The 21,117-nt window shown below is 36.2% G+C and overlaps 1 pseudogene; it reads right to left on the reverse strand.

Moving 5' to 3' along the window:
- The window catches only part of LOC145793367 (serine carboxypeptidase-like 18), a 45,279-nt pseudogene extending 36,599 nt beyond the window's left edge, over window positions 1–8,680 (reverse strand).
- Between the last annotated feature and the right edge of the window lie 12,437 nt (window positions 8,681–21,117).

The following is a 21,117-nucleotide window of genomic DNA, read 5'->3' on the forward strand; positions in this document are numbered from 1 at the left end:
ACATGAGTGTTTGCATGCTTTTGAGTCATTTTGGAGTCATTTGGCATGCCATTTCAGATCTGGAACATGCACCATTGTATGCCATATTCCCTCTTTGCCATGCTCTGGTAGAGTTGCATTTTTGTGCCTTAAGCTTGGTTAATGCATTGTGCATGTATTCCATGTATTTTGTTGCCTCACTTGCATCATTTTGGCCATTGATTTGGACCTAGTAGAGAGCTGTCCAAATTAGTTTAAGACCATCCCTTTGGCATGTTGTTGCATGCTATACATGTTTGTATGTTTAGGCACTTAGTCTATTAACATGTTGCATGTTTAAGTGTCATCGCATTTGGCATGCTTCTTGTGTTAAGTCGCTTTGCACATTTACATGTGTTATGCCTTTCATGATGTGGCATGCGTGTCATTAACATTGATGTTATATGCCTTGCATGCTTACTTGTCTAGTTCATGGCCCATTGCACATGGTTTTGTTGTTTGCATGATCATGTTGCACACTTAGCTCACATGCCTAGGTTGCATTACATTGGCATGCATACTTTGCCTCTTGAATTGAGTATGATAGAGGTTGAGTTCATTGTTTGTTTATGTGCATTTCATTCCACATTGAAATTGCACACTTTGGCTTCTTGGGCCATCATGCATTGAAATGCGTGATTGGTGGTCCGAGGGTCGAGCACCATACTCCCTTGAGTCTTAAACATGATATGGAGTGTGGTGGTGCACACATTTGCTTGAAATGCATTGCCATGCCATGTTTTGTCCTCTGCTGCTGTCAAACCAGTTTTTGCAGGAAGATTTGGCCGGCCGGCAGTGTTGAGTGCCGACCGGCAAAGAGTGTTTGGCCGAGAGAATAACGTTTAGCCGATGACCATTTTAAATGGCCGGTGGTGTTCCCCCTTAGCCGGTGGTGTTCCACAACACTCAGAGAAGCAACCCTGAAAATTGTGCCATTTTCAGAGAAGCAAAGCAGGGAAAACAGAGGCAACTTGTGCATGGCAGTGGACTTCCGAGCAGAGCCGAGCATGCATTGCATTCATCCCTCTTCCCGAGGCCTTTACTGCTTCAGTAGCTTAGTTAATTTGTTTAATTAATTAAGGGTTTGTAATATTTAATTAGCTAGAGTAGTTAATTACTTATTCGGTTTGTATTATTCTTTTGGTCCCTCCGAGCGAGGGTGAATTTGTAATAAGTGTGGGTGCGTGTGTGCATGTCTTCCAACCCCCACTTCTTTCTCCCTCTTACTTACTTGCTTTCGATGGTTAGTATTAGGACATGTTTACTTTAGCATACCTTATGCTATGCATGCATGCATGCATCATTCATCAGTATTGCATGCACCAGGCTCGGCGCATCATACTAACTGCATAAGTATTTCGAATCTAACTTGAATACATGCTACTTGTGCATTTTCACATATCATCTATAGATTAGCCGAGCCTACTCTAGTGACATTCTGTATGCGTTGCATTAGCCACTTAACATGGACTTGGATCATGCATTGATTGCTAACATGTTTTTGTTTTGGTTCGGAGTACTGGGTAAGCATTTTTGCTTTAGCATACCGCATGCGTGTGAGTGTTGCCATAATTGCATGATTACCATGAGGCTAGCTGCTTATGTGATATAACTGCTTGAATGCCTGTGGATGGAGGTCGAATTGCTTAAATTGGGATAACGCATTAAAACTGTGAATTTTAAGCCCACTAGATAGTGGCAAAACCATCTTTTCTAAAAAGCCCACTCGAGGGTGGCACAACCTGCATTTTAGCCTACTTGCGAGTAGCAAACCATTTTCAAAACAAGCATGAGATGTTTTGTTCCAATTTAGGCGATTTGGTCTATACTTGTTTGCTGTGCGCATAACATAATAATTCTAGGCTAATAACCGGAATAAGAACACATAACATTTTCAAAAACGGATATCATGGTTAGTAGAGGCCGATCTTCGGATCGGGCGAGAGGGGGTGCTCATAGCTGACCTTCCCCAATCGTACCCAAGCTCCCGAGCCGAGGCAACTTTGGTGATGACGGACACGTGGCCTTTGGCACCGAGTCAGGGTTTCCTAAATTCCCCCATAAAAAAAAATATTTAGGTGGCGACTTTGTATCTGGCAAAGCAGTCCATGTTTGGCACTTCTTTTCAAAAATCTGTTTCTCAAAACGATTTGCCGGATTTGGACTCTTTGGTTCAGATTAAGGACCGTGACACAAATCGAGTCCGAACTGTAGTGAGGCCCACGGGCACGTCTACACCGCGTGTCATTCTTGTAAGGGTTACACCCTTTGTATATGATGTAAGCCTTTGGACATTTCAATTATGTATGACATCATTGTATGTGTTATATAAAGAGCTTTTATACCACTTAGGTCTTGAATGTAGGTTGTATAAAACCGGATGAATTCATATATTGTCTAACTTTATAATAGTCATTTGCACGAGAGATGTTATTTTATTATATCTTATTGTCAATTTTATTTATCGGTTTTGGATTTATTCACGTGGGCCGGACTTTGTAAATCTGGGGCGTGACATGACACTTCATGTAGAAGGCCTTTAAGGAGATAGTTTATATCACAACGAAAATATTGAGTTTCATCTCCAAATGATCAATTTCATCCATGAGCTAATGAATTGCATAGTTCAATCAACCTTTTTCTTTGTACCCCCAACTGTACTCTTCCATAGAAGATATAAAATATAAAGGGCATGAGTTGAGATTTTACCTAGTTAATATGATAAATCTCATTTTTAAAGTTGTCAATCTCATCTTCGCATCAATGCACTTCTTTTTTACAACGCCGAATTGCTAATTCTAACCAAAGATAATGAATTTATATAATAACAAATCGGCATATTCAACCCCTTAAATTCCTTAGGGGTTCCAATGGACATAGCAAAATATGTTGGCACAAAAATTGGCTAAGTAAGGAGATTTGGGATGCGGGTGTGCCAAGGCAATGTATTGCCTATGTGAAAATGGATATGATTTCTTATCAAGAGATTGTGTAAGGGCCAAGGGGATACAAGCCTCCTAGTCCTTTACTCGCCTCAATGAAGAGGACTTGAAATTGCCTAAGGGTTATAAGATAGGAAGAAAAGTTAGCAGGAGCAAATACAAAGAAGAAACTGTCAACTTTAATGTACTCAAATGGATTGAACAAACACAATTTTTGTGCTTGGAGATGAATATTGATCAGGCAAGGGAAATCTAGATTTGCTAATCGAAGCCGCAAAACTTATCTCCGGTGAGGTTGAAATCGACTACAGATTTAGAAAGTAGAAGTGAGCGAAGAGTTTTGTAGAGAGATGAAGAATGAAATGGCGATGGATACAACAACAACATGAACACCTTTGATACAACAGCACAGAAGAGAAGAGAAGAGATGAGTGCGTACCATCGATCGTCGCCGCTGTCAAACCAATCTTGGCGTACCGCCGAGCGCCACCGCGGCCAAAGAGAGATTGAAACCCTTCGGACTAGTCTCTCTTATGATTAGAAGCTATTAGAAGCCAAAGATTTAATGTATATGTTTTGTTTTGTAATATTTTTTTTTTGGTGATTAGTGCAAGAAATTTTATTTTGGCGCTTATTTTTTTCCGATCATACCATTCATGTCATAAATTGTGTGTCGTAAAAAGTGCAATACTTTTAACGGCTAGCGTTTTGTGTGCTGTGAAAAGTGCAATACTTTTAACAGCTGGCGTACGTGTGTCGTGTATAGTTGATGTATTAACGACATGTCATATGCATGCCATAGAAAGTTTTATTATTTATGGCTAACATTGCAAGCCTTAAAAAAATCATCGTTATTAGCATTCATGGCCTACGCAATAGACACGCCATGGTTGGAAAATTATTTACGACATGCAAAAAAAGCAAGTCATAAAAGTGAGAAATTGCGGCTAGAGTTTATTGTATGTCATTGATGTGGTGTCGTAAAAAATCAGTTTTGTTGTAGTGAAAAACAGTTTTAAATAAAAAATAATTGAGTTACAACAGATTGTAATTACAATTGAAATAAGAAAAATTAGCCACAAATGACAAAATTAATCTACAATGACACAAATGTTAATGGCAACAATGCCTAAAAACTAAACTATGGCACAGGTGCCTTAAAGATGAACTAATGGTAAATACTAAGGCTAAATTGACATTGATGTCGTTGAGTGTTTTGTTAATTTAAGTTGGTGTCAATGCGTTGAACTTGAGCTTGTAAATGGCCTTTTATAGCCGCTAGGTTCCTTCTGAAAGTTACAAACGGCCTCCTAAATTTTTTCGGCCACTTTTCTTAGTAGGATGCTAGGTTGGCTCTATGGCTACCATGTGTCCTATGAACAAGTCTTGAAGCCCAAATATTTCAAACATGTGTTGAATTTACATTTACTGAATTTGCTAATTTGCCTGAAGAATAGTTTCTGCCACATTCTTCTTGTCATTGGATCATAGGTAGTGGGACTCAAGATGTGATAGATAAATAACATATGTCATAACCACCAGACCAAATCCCAAAATTATAAGTCTATGGTGGTATGAAATAATGGTCAATAGCCATATCTTAAAATATTAGGAACACATTCTGCTGGAGATATTAATAGAAGAATATCTTTTAACTAATTCCTATAAAATAGGAAACAATCGCCACTATTATCTGAAAAGCATTTTGATAGAACCACCAAGAACTTTCAGTTTCATACATCACTAGCGCAACGTGCCACCTCCTGATTTGGCTATTCCTCCTAGAAAAATCATCTCTTTATCAAACTTGCCAAATCTACCAAAATTACCATGAACATTCATTTATTTGAATGATGATCGCCAAGTTGCATCATCCGGTTGGGTAGTCGTTTTCAGTACATATAGTTTTACACTTGGTCTTTTCCAGTTACAATTTAATGGTAAGTAACGGTGAGATCACATTGCAACAAAATTAAAAGTGTAGGGACTAAATTGTTCAAATTGAAACTATGGAGACTAAAATGACACTTCACTTAAATTATGAGGACAAATGGTGTAATTACCCTATAAAGAGTTACCAACCTTGAGATTGATAAGTGGTTCGATGCCAACTTCGTTTCCTGCATTGCAACGTAGTTAGTACACTTGAGACATGAGCAAATCGTGTTTTCCTTCACTTTCTTATGGTAATATTGTCCTCCCAGCCAAATGATTTTAGGAAAATGTTGCACTTAATTCATCCATCCCTTCTTCAAATTGCTACCAAGTCCTACTTTCAACTTCGAAAAGCTTGCTATTTAGTTATTCATTTATAACAAATTTAACATATATATGTATATTAAATATGCGTATTTAGTGTGGATATGTATTTAAGTGTCCAATTCATCTGATCAGACATCTAAGGACATGGGGATACAACAAAATAGATCATGTTTGTTAATTTACTTCTTTAATGTTTTAAAGTAAAATAATGGAAACCGGGGTTACTGTTGTAAGTAAGCCATATCAGTAGCAGTTGTGACATCTGTGGTGACTTTTCCTAAGCTTATTTGGATAGTCTAAATGTTTATGGTGTAAGGTCCGTCAAGTAGATTGTTTATGAAAAGAATCAGGTTAGTTGGATATTTGTAGTCCCTTAACAATATCACATTTTAGTTTGTAAAAAAATAAATGGCTAGCATGATTTCGATAATGTTTTTAAAAATAATTAACTCGATTATAGGGTTACAGATATTTGATTAATCTAATTTTTTACATGGATGATATGTTCGACAAACCTTGCAATATGAATAGTTTGGATTATCAAAATAGGTTTAGAATAATGTTCTATGGAAGCTCACAATAGTCACTACTGTGACCTACCGTAGTAACACTGAGTCCAAAATAATGTCAAACGAAAATCTCATTTCCTCACCCACGTATTCATCTATCAAGTATTTAACATGAATACTTTATATATTTAGAAAACAAAAATATATAAGTGTTTTTACCAAAAATGACCGCCCTATCGGATGATACCACATGGCGTTGATTATTCAAATAAATGGATGTTCATGGTAATTTTAATCAATTAATAGATTTGTAAAGTTTATAAAGTTATATCTAATGTGTTTTTCCTAAAGTAACATCCAAATCAAGGGGTGATATGCTACGTGGGAGATCCATGACAGTGAAAGTGCTTGGTAATTTAATCAAGTATGCTTAAGTAATGACGGTTTCCTATTATTATGTTGAGCTATTAACTCATTATCTCTAGAAAATCATGTACCTATTTTCAAGGAGATGTTTATTAACCATTCCTATTAACCACCATGGAGCTATCATCTTAGGATATGGACTAGAGATATGGACATGTGGCACCCACTAGGGGTATTCACTAACCAAGTTGATCCGTCAAAACTGACCCGATCCAGCCCAATCCACTCACTTTTAAGTGGTTTTGATAGTGTGGGCAAGCAGATGCGGATGCAGATTTTTCTAATCCACCTATGTTCGGATGGATGGCGCATGAGAGGCCACTCGACCCAGCTTGATCCACCAACCCTTCTTAAGAAAATGATGTTATGTTTTCATGATTTGTATGTTTTAAAAATGACATTTTATTCAATAATAATATTAGCTACTTATGAAATATGAAAGTTTGGCCTTCATTTTAATTATAAAAAATGAAAAATAAAAAAATTTGGACTCAAATAAAGCCCAAAATAGTAAAAACAATTACTCTAAAATAGTTCAAATACATATATGTATGTATAACAATAATGCCCAAACCACCAAATAGATTTGTATCCACCCGCCAATCCGCATGGCTTGCTCAATCTACATATACTAACTAAGTAGATGAATGCGGATTGATTTTTTATAATCCACCTAAGTACAGACGGATGGTGAATGGGAGGCACCCAACCAAACCCGATCCACGAGCACCCTTAGCACCCATCCATTTAAATTCAAGACCCCCTACTACTTGGTCCAACGATTAGGAGACAAGGAGGCAATCACCTACATCTCTTGAGGGATACATTAGAGATATTTGGGCAACATGATTGTTGAGGGACACTTTGCACTCTAGGTGATGTTCTAGAAAACCGCTAACCAAAAGTAGTTGAGGGATATATTAGGAGCTAGTTCAAAACGGCTAGAAGGTCAAGCATATGAAGGCCATTTCAAGATGGGAAAACCCCTAACCAATCATCCAATCAATTCAGAAAATACTTAGCAGTTATCTCTCAAGACTCAGTGTCATTTCAACATTAGATTACGAGTAACTTCATTAGCTTACCGTATTTTTCATTTCTCTTTCAAAGTTAGCTTAGTTTGTCCCAATTATTGTATTTTAATTTGTTTGGATATAATAAAATTCATGTTGTGTTCTCTTCCAACTTCAAGCGCTTAGGAGCTTCTAAGTCCCTTTTTATTGACGCAACAAATAAACCAGGAGGATTTTTATCCCTAGACCTCACATTTTCTCTTCAGAAGAAATTAGAAATATTCATCAGATCGGACTATAGTTAGTGGTTGTTTGGGATGTTCTAAATAAGTGTACTTTTTGATTTTTTGGCTAAAAAAATAGAGAAAAAAAAGATGTATGCTTGAGATAACTTTTTGACTTTTTACGAAAACATGTGAAATAAAATATTGTAGTAAAATTGAAATGACCATTCTACCCTTGTTGAATTTTTGACTTTTGATTGTTAAATGCAAAGGGCAAAACTATAGCTTCCCCCACAAGCTTCCAAAATAATAATTTAAAATCTCTAGGCTTCTTCCACAAGCTTTTCCCAAATAGTGTGGACTTTTTGACTTTTGTAGTAATTTTTTGGCTTTTCAACTTTTTTAGTTTATGCCACACCGCTCACAGGCTCCTGTAGCTTCCGTTGCTCATTTACACTCATTTTTTTGGAAATAGTAAAATAACTATAAAAACCACACACACACAAAAAAAAGAAGTAAATACTATGTTTATCACCGATTAAACAAGTTTATTTCATTTTTTATTAGTCCAACTTAGAGGGGGTTTTTTTCTTGATTTTTTCCCCTAATTTTAAAGAGTTAATTACAAGACCAACAACCACTTGGGAAGAGGACCAATTTGGCACAGAAAGGTAATATATGTAGAAATGGGATCAATGTATGGGCCTTCGAGTCTCCACCCACATAAAAACCTAATTTTCCTAAATTTTCACCAACCTATTAATTTTTTATCATTTGACATTAGTTGAACGATTATTGGAATCGTAAGGCCAGTGTATGAGTCTCCACCCACATATATAGGGTTTGAGAAGAACTTTGAATAATCAATCAACCACTGCAAAACTTTTTTTTTTCTAATAATTGATAAATGCATACCAAAATAAACAAAATCTACTATCGATAGCCAAATGGATACAAAATAATAAAAGTCTACTATTGATAGCCTAAAATAAATAAATAAATGAAGAAATTTTATTTTATGAAATTGTGTACAATTGTCTAATGCTATGAACAATTCTCCATTTACTACCAAAAGCTACTCTTAAGCATTGTTTCTTGTTGCTTTTGTTGGAGAGTTAACAAATTACCTTCCTGAGAAATTCGTAGGCTTGGTCACATGATTGCAAATCAGTAGATTGAGAAGCAAGAGAGGTAGTTTTATAGGAGAATCCAGTACCAACAGGAAAATCTACAAAGAGTATGCTTACCAGCTGATATTTAACATCACCGTGATTAAATTCTATCATATGTGCTAATGCACATAATCGCCGGAGAAGATTGGCTTTTCTCCAGTCAATTGGATATGCAATCCAATTTTTTGTGGGATTTTTGGTGAAAACCTCCCTTTTGGGCTTTTTTTTAGGGTAAATGACAGCTTAATTAATTTTGTTTCATAAAGTCCCTAAGGAGGAGGCACATGGCTCAATAAGGATAGTCTTAAATTTTCTTTTTTTTTCTTGGACAATATTTCCATAACGATTTCGAAGTCGATCATAGAATTTGATAAGCAATGAAGACGATCTCTAAGTCACAGGAACCCTAGCGCAGAGACTCGCCGTCAGTCAAAGAAATGGCTATATGTTCTTTGGCGATCTTGAAATCTGTATCAACGAGATTTTGAAGCTCATGTTTCAAATCTGTATCAGATTTGATTATTGTTCGATTGAATCTGAATGACATGCTAGAAATTATGAAGCAAATGCCACAGCGTCCAGTGAATCTAAATGAAGATCTTGCCAACTCCATCCTTGGTTGGTCATCTTTGCAAAAGATTTCATGATCCTCGTTTCTACGTGGGTTAGTCTAATAATGCTTCCAACCCTTTCACTCAAGTTGGGATCTTTTGTTGTAACATGAAAGTAGAATGAGCTGGTTATTTAGGTCTGAGTTCATTTTTCAATTTGAAAATAGAGATTGAAGTGATTAGTGTTTTTTGTATTTTGAATGAGAGTAAAATTTTACTCTGGTATTATGTGCTATGTTTTTGTTTGATAGAATAACAATAAAAATTTACTCTAGTATCGTGTGCTTCTGTTATTTGTTTTTGAACTTGTATTGATAGTAAAATTTTACTTTGATTGCTAGTAAATTTTCTTATGTTGTTGAATGGTTGTCTATCCAACCTTCTGATTTGCTTTGTGGTTGAATTTGACACTTTAAAATATTTTTTAGTGTGGTTGAATTAGTTACATGTAAAGGAACTTATAATGGAGTTTGTTCAGTAGGAGTGAAGGTTTAGAGTAAAATTTTACTATAAAAAATAGTAAAACATTACTTTATTTAACATGAAAGTAAAAGTTTACTGTATTTTAGAGTAAAGGTTTACTGTATTTCAAAGTAATTTTTACTTAAAATGAAAGTAAAATTTTACTGTCAGACATAGTATATGAGTCTTATTCGAAAATATTTCCAACCTCCACCATATTTACCACAATACACAAACTTCATGTTACCTCATCAGGCAATCTTTGTGCAAAAATAATGTAACAACAAAACTACATATATTATCAAGATTCACAAGTATAACCTGTATCATTGTATTCTATCCATAACGATGTTTGTTCTTAGTCAAAACAACATTCTGCTATAATAATGTATTAATCACTAAACCACGCTAAAATTTACTAGAACTATAGGCTTACCATGTATCATCTATTACTCTTTTAGCATTCTTTCATTTACAAAAAAACAAAAGTACATTCATCATTCACACCAGATACAAAAAAGTAGTTCCCAAAAGTTGTCCACATCGTCGTCCTTGAGGTCTTATTCCTCAGCTATTTTTGTTTTGAGATTGAACAGTTCCTCACTCTATGTTTTTGGAGAATCATTAAAAAATTGATGCACTAGTGATGCTCGAAAATTGTTAATTTCATCCTCTTCCGTAGATTTTTTAATAGGCTTGTCTCTCATGATTTGATGCATGATATAATCTACAAGAATTCCACAATCAACACTATTATTAGAAAATCAAGATCTTGTTAGATTTACTCAAATTTGAAAAATAAATGAAGAATAATGCAAAAAAATAAATTAACAAATAAATAAGAAATAGAGTGGGAAGGGGAAGCATAAAAATGCTCAAACATTATAATGAAGCAGTGAAGTTTTACTATGAAAGTAAAAATTTACTTTGATTAGAAGTAAAATGGGAAGTAAAATTTTACTTTAAAAATCATATGTTACACTAATTTGCTTTAGTCATATAACACATAAACACTGGCCAATAACCCAAAATAGAGGTTTCATGAAATAAACCCCATGAACGAAATCTTAGAATACGAACTAAACCCAAGCATATCTAAAGAATACGAAAACCAAAAATTTCTTAATTCAACCTACAATCTACAATATCAATTGAACAAACTAAAATTCACCATAGGTGTAAAAACCTCCTAAAAATGTACAATCATTGTAATGAAATGGTAAAGTTTTACTGTTTACTCTAATTAGAAGTAAATTTTTACTCTGATTGGATTGTCATTTAACGCATTATCCTGATAATTCAACAACATTGCGCTACGCAGTCCAATCTTTTATCGACCAAGCAGTTCTATCATCACTTCAATTGAATTCGAATTTAAAATCACTTATTTTATGAAAAATTTAACAACATTGCAACATGCAATATCTATGAACCAGAAATCGAGATCAAGAAAAAAAAAAGTATAGTAAGCTCATCTCTAACTTTGTCACAGAAAGGGCAAGCTTCGTATTGATAATGAACAACCTTCTTGGCAACAAGCTTAGGCGGACACTTCCTAGCGTATGCCTCCTGAAACAGTGACATGCCTCTGGCGACGGTGACTAGAGCTCTAGTGATTCTGAGAAATGTGATTTTGGCCAAGTTGCTAGATGGGGAGGCATAAAACCAATGGCGGCGAGAGAAGAAGCTGGTGGCACTGTTGCCCTCAGCGGTTCCATACAAGACGATGTGGAGGAGGCGGTGGTGGAAGAAGGGTTTTCAATTTCAGGGTTTCGAACGAAGAAACAAAGCGAGGAGGAGAGAAACTATTCAATTGCTTCAAATTTTGCCCATTTATATGAAAGGGCATTTCAGTCTTTTCATCCTATTTTGTAATCTAAGGGTTTTGGGAGCAATAATATATTCTGTGTCCTTCACACACAAAAAAAAAAGCCCAATAGGTGGAGGTTTTCACCAAAATTCCCATTTTTTTGTCAGAAGGCTAGTAAAATAATAATAACGATAATTGGAGATCTAAACAAATTTTTGTGTGAGACCGTGTGTGTAGATTATTTATATAATAATAATAATAAATTTGTTCCCATATGATTTTGACTTTAAAAATAAATATTAGGATAAATTACAAATATATCCCTTGAGGGTTTTTTTTTTTTTTTAAAAAAATATTATGGTTCTGAAAATTACATTCCACCCCATCAAGTTTCTAATCGTATAACAAATGACTTATTTTATTAATAAATTATCAAGTCAATTAATAATTTTTAATGATGTCAAAAATATATTTCAATTAACAATTTAGGTAATTTTATTGTTGTATAAGAAAGCAGTTAGAAATTTCAATTTTTGTTTATTATGTTAAATAATTTTTTTTGACAATGGAGTATTTGTAATTTTCATAACCACATGGATAATCTGTATTTTAAACAAATCTGAAGAGGTGTATTTGTAATTTTTCTAAAATAATAAATAGATGGCAAAGTAGGCCTTTCATTTTTTTAAAGATAAATATTATATGGTTATAATCAATCAGTGAATTAGATTTTATTTATTTATTTATTTTGAAGTGATAAAACCACAATATGAATATATCACCAAAGTAGGACACATGGTGAATTCTATGATCCCAACAACAATGTGTAGTCACAAATTGAAAGCTTCGGTCCATTACCCACTCAAGTAAAAATTTCATACATGTTTTAAAGTCTGTTAAAAAGGTTTTTCACCAAAAAGATAAAAAAATAAAAAAATAAAATATGAGAGAAAAGAAGAAGAGTTCAAATCAAATAAAAACATGTTTTGAGAACATATGCAAAATTGATCCTACTAATAGAATCTCCAATGGTTATTGCCAAATTATGGCAGCAGTTGATAGAAAGTCACCTCCAATGGTAAGTTTTTGCAGCTGCTATCTTTGGCAAATGACAAAGCTTGTGTCAGATATGGCACAAGCTTTGGCAGCTACCAAAGCTGCCAAGTTAGCTTCAACCAACCGTTTCCTCCCTTTCTTTTTCATCATCCTTCCCAAACACAGAAGCAATATTCACCCAAAAATCACACAAATTTCAAACATATCAAATTTCAAAACATAGAATCAATTTCCAAACAAAAAAGCAAGCCAGAAAGTCAACAATTTAAAAATTTAAAGCATAGAATCATCAAGTACCAAATTTCCAAACACAGAATCAACAATCAATTTCCTTTCAAAACACAATGATTTAAAAATACAAAATCAATTTAGAAAATCAACAGTCATCATCCTTTCAAAACACAAAATCAATTTCCAAATTTAACTTTCAGCAATTTGAAGCAAAAAAAAAAAATTTTAAAAAAATAGAAAATCAACACTGTGAATTCAAAAAAAATACCTAACAGAAATGGCTTGATCTTCTTCGTGTTCTTTGGATGATCTCCTTTGTGTTCATTGGGGTTTCAATCTTCTTTGTGATCTTGTTTGTAACGCCCCAAAATAAATACAACAAACCCACCTCATGAGCGGAAATATAATTAAATTAACATATCTTCATTCATTACAAGAAGGAATGAAAGTTATACAGATAATCATTTTCCTTAATGGCTTACATCTTTCCAAGTCGCTGCTTGGTTACAACAAAATGAGTCTAGCTCAACACAATTTGAAGCCCTTGGCTATACAGAAATAGACATAACAAAAATAGAAGCTCTTGCTCCAATTCCCTCTAAGCTATTGCCTTGGCGGAGGCATATCACTAACACCTGAAAATGGTTTTTCCCAAATAGAGTGAGCCAAAGCCCAGTAGAAACAATCTAACACAATATATGAGGTTTAACAAAGATATAAGTAAAATGCACAGGTTTAATGCTCAATAACAAAATCTGTCACAACTCTTCTCTAAAACCAAGTTATACCAAACTTACATTTTAATTCATTTTATGCCAGTTCACTAGTTATGACCACTTCGCTTAATTAATCAAACAGAGGATACACCTCATAGGTCTCCAACCAATATTATTTTCAAACAAATACATTCACTTGACATTTTACATAAATTTTGTCCCCGAGAATCGACACCTATGTATACTTGCGGTTTTCGAGACTTTCACCCTGAACACACAGCCAACTTAATTTAATGGAGTCCATCCCCTTTCTCCTCCCAAACATGGAGTACATCCCCTTTCTCTTCCCAAATATCATACGTATACAATGTACACTATTCATAATCATATTCAATGACAACGACTAGGTGATTAGTTTCAATTTGCCTAATCCTCATGCAATTTCTACAACAATCATAGATATCCTCTACCAATAGCCTAAGATAGATATTTCTAAACAGATATACAATCTTCACAACAGATAAATTATCCAAACTTCCATAGGTGAGAGATAATACATATCCGACTACAACATTCATATAAACAACCCAGTAATTTTACACTTTCAATACCAATTTCATTATTTATACAAAATAATCATTTGAGTCGTTTAGGGAAAAACTCCCAATTTTCCTGATTTCATCCCAAATACCAAAATACACCATTCTAACCCAACACAAACCCATAATTACCCCCATAACCATTTCCATTACATTCATTTGAAAATCGCTCTTTTGATTTTAAACTGAAACCCTCAGTTTGTTCAAAATCACCATAAGTTCCAATATTTCTTACACATCGACGAATAACTAAGTTAAAACTCATAGAAAAGAATAGAAAGTCCCTATCTCAAAGTTAGGAGACGAACAAAGCAAAGAGGAACCTTCAACAATGTCGAAAGCAAGTTTCAATCGGATCAAAATGGAGCTCTTGGAATGTTCTAACTTTTTCTCAAAGACACTAGGGTAGAAAACCCAATGGATCTAGGTTAAAATGTAAAGAGAGTGCCGATCTAGGGTTTTGAGAGAGAAAGAGATGAAAAAGGAGGCTGCTGCAAATTGATATACACATAGTCCGCTCGAGCGTAAGAGTTGACGTTTGAGCATCAAACACAACAATTTGTTCCGCTTAAGCTTAGGAAGTGACGCTCGAGCGCAGAATACACACATCCAGTAGTTTTGCAAACGGACGAACATCGCCCGAGTGCCATATTCGTCGCTTGAGTACCCACCTGTTCGAGTGCCCACCCGCTCTAGTAGTGCTGTAGACCTACAAAAGTACTGAGAGTTCACAAAGCCTGCTTGAGCGCAAGAAGTGCCGCTCGAGTGGAAGAGCGAAAATCTAGGCAACATAAGGTTTGCAAACAAAGCAACCAACCTATTCCAAACACAACCATTACAACCCAATAGCCAAACTCATGCAAGAATAAGGGAGAAAAAGACATGAACAACATTTAGAAATCATAAAACCCGAGTCCAGAATATAAGATGGGTTGGGTCGAAACCAAAATCGCTATGACCTCTCGTCCCCAAAATTGCCAATTCAATTTCAAAACCAAGTTTTAACCAATTACCATAATGATTGTAAATCAATTTCAATCTCATGACCCACCTACCGTTCATTTGATCCCATCAACATGATGAACGAATCCTCAATATTGAATACACAACTCATTTTCCCAAAACATATACAATGTTTACGTTAAATCCATGTTTTCAAAACATACACAACATACACAATGTTTTCATTTTCTCAAAACAAATACAATGCTTTCATATTTCATTAATATAATCAAAATTCCAATACAAGTTCAAACATTAACAAACAAGTTTGGATACTTCTCATGGACTTCCAACTCACGTTCCTAAGTTGTTTCCTCAACCCCTTGATGTTTCAAAAATACCTTAACTAAGGGGATTGTCTTGCCTCGCAGGACTTGGTCCCGAGTATCTAAGACTCTCACCGGTCTCTCCTCATACGAGGCGTTCTCATCTACCCCTAAGTCGGTCCAATCCAACAAGTGCAATGGATCCGGCTCATACTTTCAAAGCATGCTAATATGAAACACATCATGAACCCCGAAAAGCTGTGGCGGCAAGGCCAAATGATAGACTACCTCCCCAATCTACTCAAGGATCTCAAAAGGCCCAATTAATCGAGGGGATAACTTCACACTCTTTCCAAACCTTGTCAAACCCCTCCTAGATGATATCTTTAAAAACACATGGTCTCCTGCCTCAAAAGATAAAGGTCTCCTCCTACGGTTGACATAAATCTTCTAGCGACTCTTGGCCGTAGCCAACCTCTTACAGATAAGCGCAACATAGGTGCATCACCCACTTCTTCCCAACACACAGGAGATCTACACAGTCGGCCTTGCTAGGCCTCAAATGGTGCCATACCAATACTTGACTGGAAGCTATTATTATAGGCAAATTCCACTAAGGAAAAATGGCTCTCCCACGACCCCTTAAAGTCAAGGACATAACCCCGAAGCATATCCTCTAAAATCTGAATGGTGTGCTCTGACTGCCCGTCAGTCTGAGAATAATACGCGGTGCTAAAAGTCAACCTAGTGCCCAAGGCACTATGTAAGCTCTGCCACAATCGAGCTGTAAAGCGTGGATCTTTATCTGAAACAATCATCACAGGGATCCCCGTGCAACCTCACTATGTCCCTAATGTAAAGGTCGGCATGATGATCTACCGAGTCACACAACGCATAGGTATAAAGTTCGCTGACTTTGTCAACTGGTCAACTACCACCCAAATGGCATCACTACCCCGTTGGGTCCTCGAAAATCCCACAACAAAATCCTTTGTGACATGCTCTCACTTCCACTCGGCTATAGGTAAGGGTTGTAACAAACCCGCTAGCCTCTGATGTTCGGCCTTCACTTGTTGACAAGTAAGGAATTTTGACAGAAACATGGCCACATCCTTCTACATTCCCCTCCACCAAAACTGGCGACTAAGGTTGCTATACATCTTTGTGCCTCCCGGATGCACCGCAAGGCGTGTGCGATGAAACTTTCGGAGTACTTCCTCGGTTCACAAGTCTAGATTGTGGAACTACTAAAAACAAGGTTGCAAACTCAACAGACTCGCCTAGATGCAAGTCAAACTCTCCAAGGGCACCTAACATCTCCCATTCTCGAATGGAAATACAAGCTACGCTGCTAATAAATTTCCTACTCAATGCGTCGGCCACTGGCCTTCCCCAGATGATAATGTAGCTCGAAATCATAATCCTCTATCAACTTCATCCACGTCCTCTGCCCCAAATTCAAGTCTATCTATGTAAATAGGTACTTTAGACTCTTGTGATCCGAAAACACCTCAAATTTCTCTCAATACACGTAATGCCTCCAAATTTTTAAGGCAAAGATTGTCGCCGCTAACTCTAGGTCATAAGTAGGGTAGTTCCTCTCATGTATTTTCAACTATATAGTGTGAGCCATAGGCAACTACCTTTTCCTCCTGAATCAAAACACAACCCAAACCTTCCCGTGAGGCATCACAATACACCAAATAACCCAAACCCCTTTTTGGAATAATCAAAACTGGAGCAGGGGTAAGTCTAACCTTAAGCTCTTGGAAAGACTTCTCACAAGTCTCATTCCACACAAACTTAACTCCTTTCCTCGTCGTTGATCCATTCTAGGAGTGAGAGAGAAAGAAGTGAGAGAAACAGAGAGGTGGGGGTAGACGGCAGCGCTTGGGAGAGAGGGAGACTGAGAGTGAGAGGGAAAGGAAGAGGGATAGAGTGAGAGTGAGAGTGAGAGGGAGATGGAGGAAAGGTTGTCTTTGGTGATTGGGGGTAGACACCGTTGCCGATCGAAGAGAGTGAGAGTGAGAGAGAGAGCGAGAGTGAGAGGGAGAGAGAGATAAAGGTTGTTGTTGGTCTTCGGCGATCGGGAGTCGACACCATCGCCGCTCGAACAGAGAGAGAAGAGAGATGATATCTGAGAGTGAGAGAGAGAGAGAGAGAGGGGGAGACTGAGCGATCGACCACACATTTAGCAGTGGCTAACATTCGATAAACAATCAATCGGCCATTAATTGCACTTCATGCAGTAGCAAGCGATCACTGAAAGATCTAGTATAGCTTTGGCTTTCTTGCATACTCGTGTGATTGATTGTGCATGTGCTAATTAGGTTAATTGGTTAAATTGAAGATAAAATTCACTTTTTTTAATTGGATAGCTTGGTCATTCCCCTATAGACACATAATATTCAAATTCCAATATTTCAAGAAACTTAATAATTACATTCATAATTTCATACATAAGTTCCCTTTTATAATTTCATCTAAAAGGAGATGTGTGCAGCTCAACTTTTCGTGCCCCCTTTCGGAAGGCGAATAGCCCTACAGTTCGGACTCCACTTGTGGTTCTAAATCTAATTTCACAAAGTGCAATATGAAATAGTGAAAACACAAAAGAGTCCAAATCCGGCAATTCTTTTTGGAAAATCGATGTTTGAATCAAATGCTAAAAATAGGCTGCTTTGCAAGATTTCAAAGTCGCCACCTAAATATTTTTCAAAAATTTAGAAAACCCAAGACTCGTGCCAAAGGCCATTAGTCCGTCATCACCAAAGTGTCTTGGCTTGGGAACCTAGGTACGAGGGGGGAAGGCCATGAATTGAGCACCCCACTTGCCATATCAAAGATTGGCCTCTACTAATCATGATGTGATTTTTATTTACAATGTATGGTCATGTTCCAATTATTAAGTTTAATATTACTATGTGACGCGCATACAAGGTATAAACCAATATTTGCAAGAATTGGAACATTTGATTTCATTTTTTGTTTTCGAGATTGGTTTTGTGAATATGCCACTTGAAAAAGTGAGCTAAAATGTACATTTAATTAAACCATCCCAATTCAAGCAACTAGTCTTCATCCACAGGCATTCAAACAATTATATCATTTAAGCACTTAGCCTCATGGTATTCATGCTTTGATATGGCAAACACAAACATATTCATGCAACATGCTAAAGCTCAAAATTACTCACCTAGTACTCCGAGCCAAAACAAAGCAAAGCAAAATAATTAGAAAAATATTCATGTTCCTAATGAATGCAATATAACTAATGCAATGAACACATTATGCGATTTTATAGGCTCGGCTATGAGCATGGCATATGATTTCAGTCAAGACATGCAATAAAGCACATTTTCATGTAATGAATTTGAACATTGATATTGGGTTAGTATGATGAGCCAAGCCTTGGATGCATACAAGACAATGGATGCAAAGCACAAGGATGCTAATTTTGAAAAAAAATGATGTTCTATACTAACCATCATAAGCAAGTAAGTAAAAGGGAGAAAGACGTGGGGTTGGAAGACATACAACTTATTTCATAGTTGCCCTCATGCAAGAGGGTGCGAATCAAAGTCCGAAAGTCCGAATTGAACTAATTACAAAACTGAATAAATAAATTAAAGAATTAACTAGCTAACTAGGCTATGACAATAAGGATAACCAAGATAAGGAAACTAACTATTTAAACTAACTAGCTACAATAATAACAGATAAACAATAATAATAAATTAATTACAACATTAATAATTAATAATTTAATTATCAAACAAGGATGCATAAGGATGTATGATGTTCACATGCGCAGCGTCCAAGAACAACACTGTCTACCTTAGGTTACCCCATTTCACTGTCAGCCACTGCTTTCTGTTTTCTACAAAAATACACTGATGACCAGCCGACTCTCAATGAAGCCCGGCCGGGCCTAAAGAAAGCCGGTCGTGCCTCAATGTCATGTAAAATTCCATTTTGTGCTCTGAAGTGAAAATAGTGCAAGCAGAGTGTTTTGGACTCTGTTTGTTCCTCTCACACTTCTCTCTCATGGAAAATCCTCGAGAGAAGGTTAGAATTGTTTCCAAAACCATCAATGAGCAAGTTGATTGCTTGATGATTTCAATGCACAATTTTGGACAAAAATCAATAAATGAAATGAATAACGACCACCCCTCCCTCCTATCATGAAGTAAATTCAAAGAGGGAGGTAGAGACGCTTCAAGATCTATCAAAACATCATGAATTGATGTAAGACAACTCTTGGCACAACGGATTTGGCATAACGTCCGGCCGAACCCCAAGCAATATAACTCATTTTCTTTATGTGAGTTGGTTCATTTTAAGCCAAATTCATTAGTCTTTTCCATCCTTTAATCCAATGAGTCCAAGGTGATTGTTACATCCACTAAAGGTTACGTCAACTAAGTGAGAAATATGTCAAATGGGAGGTGATTCTCAACATGAAAAAGAGACTACACCGTTAGTATTGAACCTCCGTAGAGATTAAGCCATTAAGTATAAATCGCTACTTCACGTTTTGAATAACCGTCAACCAATTGAAACAACTCTCAAATGAAAGAGATGAATGGTAAGTTGATTATTAAAATGAGGTTCTTAAACATGGAAATGAATTGAAGAAAAGCTTAGAACAATATAAAACATGCTATGTATGCAAACTTATGAGACAACAACTAAACTAAACAAAGCATGAATTATTTAAACAACTTAGAACAGCCCTAAAACAGCCTTCAAGTGATGAAAAAAAGTGGCTAAAAAAGCATGAAAAGAGCCTAAAAAGCTAAACAACAAAGAGGATAATCAAGGTTAGTAAGCAAGAATAAGGAGGGGTGGCTAACCCCTCCACCTTTGAAACCTCAAAGCACGATTTTTAACCTTTTTCAAACTCTGAAAATCATTTTGAAGAACAAAGAAAAAGAGTGTGAAATTATGGGTTTGAGCTATAGGTAAAGGTGTAGAAAGAGCAAACTCTCTCGCCCTTTTGGTAGCTCTTCAAACCCAAACTTAAACGCTTAAAATATGATCAAAACAACATAAAACAATAAGAACTAGGTAGCAAATGAAAGAAATGAAAGCAAGAGGGAAGATAGCAAGCTTATACCTCTCAAGGGAGTAAGCTTTTTGTTTGTGATCAAACTAAGCTCCAACACACTCTCAAGCTTGAATTATGGTGTTTAAAACTGAACCGCAGTTCCTAGGCTAAGGTATGGTGTATGGATATGAGTTCAAGGTGGTAGGTTAACTCAAAGTGTTGCTTGCATAAGAATAATGAGAAGAAGGAGCTCTCAAGGTGATATAATGGCTTTCTTGAAATTCTTCAACCCTTAAAACAGAGATATATGGTCGTTTTTATAGAATTTGAGCCATAAATATCATAAATATCTTAAAAAATGGACAAATGGCGGCCTCTCGCCCAGAACAGTGTTTCTCGATACCAAGGCCCGGCCAGCCCTTAATAGCCACAACCGACCCTCAATGAGCCACGGCTGGGCCTCAACGCATTCTCCTATTTTTCTGTTTCAACCTCAGCACAGGGTGGCACAATGTGTAAAAATGGATTTCTTGGGTATAATTAGTGGAAATATGAAAGGTTTGGGATTGTTTCGAAGCTTAAACATAGCCCCTTCGTTGAGACCTCAAACCACGCACAATACTACTTTCATCATCGAGTGTATAGGACAAAGTGCTCGAGCCTTGCGGGCAGTCAAAAATGGGGTGTCCACAATGTGTATTAATATTACTAATATATTTTTGTTCCATTAAAAATAATGGACTATTGC

Source organism: Camellia sinensis, chromosome 6, assembly GCF_055761805.1.
Source record: "Camellia sinensis isolate YWXY chromosome 6, ASM5576180v1, whole genome shotgun sequence".
Classification (NCBI taxonomy): domain Eukaryota; kingdom Viridiplantae; phylum Streptophyta; class Magnoliopsida; order Ericales; family Theaceae; genus Camellia; species Camellia sinensis.